This window comes from Balaenoptera ricei, chromosome 14 (assembly GCF_028023285.1).
Source record: "Balaenoptera ricei isolate mBalRic1 chromosome 14, mBalRic1.hap2, whole genome shotgun sequence".
NCBI classification, from domain to species: Eukaryota; Metazoa; Chordata; class Mammalia; order Artiodactyla; family Balaenopteridae; genus Balaenoptera; species Balaenoptera ricei.
The window spans coordinates 13,307,973-13,309,316 of NC_082652.1; the positions used below are offsets into that span (position 1 = coordinate 13,307,973).

Consider the following 1,344-nt stretch of genomic DNA (forward strand, 5'->3'; position numbering starts at 1 on the left):
TCAACACAGGTCTGGTATATTCCTTTCTGTTCCAGGCCACCTAAGAATCAGGTATCAGTTTTAACTCCTTTATTTGCCCCAGAATCCTCTCATGAATCCTATGAGCAACGATGTCGAGAACAAACAGGAAGAAGCAGCACTTTCCAGGCCTCTGGCCCGTCCTTGGCTGCTCCAACACCGCCACCCGGCGACCAGCAGGACATCCTGAAGAAGGGCAGGCATCACCTTCTATGGGACTTTTCCTTTATTTGTAAAATCACAGAGATTATGCCATAAGAATCAGCCAGAAGGTCTCAGCTCCATTAGAGCCTCTATTTGAGGCCAGCTCCCAGGGGAGTGTATCTTGTCATGTCCTGGCAGGAAGGTCTCCTCTTCTGTAAGCTGCCAACACCACATCCTTAAACCTGTATTTCGAAAATTGTGTCTTTGGATGTGTTGTATCTGAGAAAAGACTGTCGAGAAAAAGTAGACACAACACAACTTCCTGGTGATTCTTTATTCAGCTAAGAGGGCACCACACTGTTCCTTTAGCAGAATCTCCGTTATTCTAATTCCCTTCTGGGCGCCCTGTCTTAAAAATGTGCTGGCAAAAGTTTCCAAAACGCAGTTGAGAAAACCAGCCCCTGTGATTGAAATCCTGCCTTTCTGAGTGAACTCTGTCCAATTTGGATTTTTCATACTTTCCCAGAAGACAGACTCTTCCTTCATGGATGCATATTGTGTCCACGTAAGACAGTGACTCCTTATAGCCATGTTCCTTTCCTGAGGACTGAACCACGATTCCTCTTCTAACTGGATATTAGGTACCTTTAAAACGTTCACCTTCCTTACAATTTCTGGAACCACATTCTGACAGACTGCAATCCTCTTTCTATAGATGATCCCTGTTGACACATCCTTTTTTTTCCTACACAGTTTTTACAGAGATAACATTTTTATCCATGGGGTTCAGATACTTTCAGAGGAAGCTGGTGACCACCTGCTCGAAGGGGTGCTTGAACACCTCGTGCACGTCCATGGTGACCCCCGTTCTGGCGTGCCAACCACACCTCCACAAGCACACTACTGCTGGAGCTCTCCACCAGCCTGCTTTTAATAACAAAATCCATTTACCTAATTAGGTTTACTCTAATCTCAGCCAGACCATGCACAAAACTTTTTCAGGGCTCCCTTTCCACACAAACCTTCCACAGCCTTCTCTATCCATATTAGTTTTGTCCCATATTTTTTTCCCCATCTAGAAACAACCAGCTCTAGGACCAAATCACTTTCTCTTCCTTAATAAAATGCAACTCCATTCCTCATACCTTCTTTTACTCAAAACATATATCCTACTTTCCTACT

At 44.3% G+C, this 1,344-nt stretch overlaps 1 pseudogene; it reads right to left on the reverse strand.

Moving 5' to 3' along the window:
* Positions 1-495: 495 nt before the first annotated feature.
* Positions 496-1,021, reverse strand: LOC132347985 (PRELI domain-containing protein 2-like; annotated as a pseudogene).
* Between the last annotated feature and the right edge of the window lie 323 nt (positions 1,022-1,344).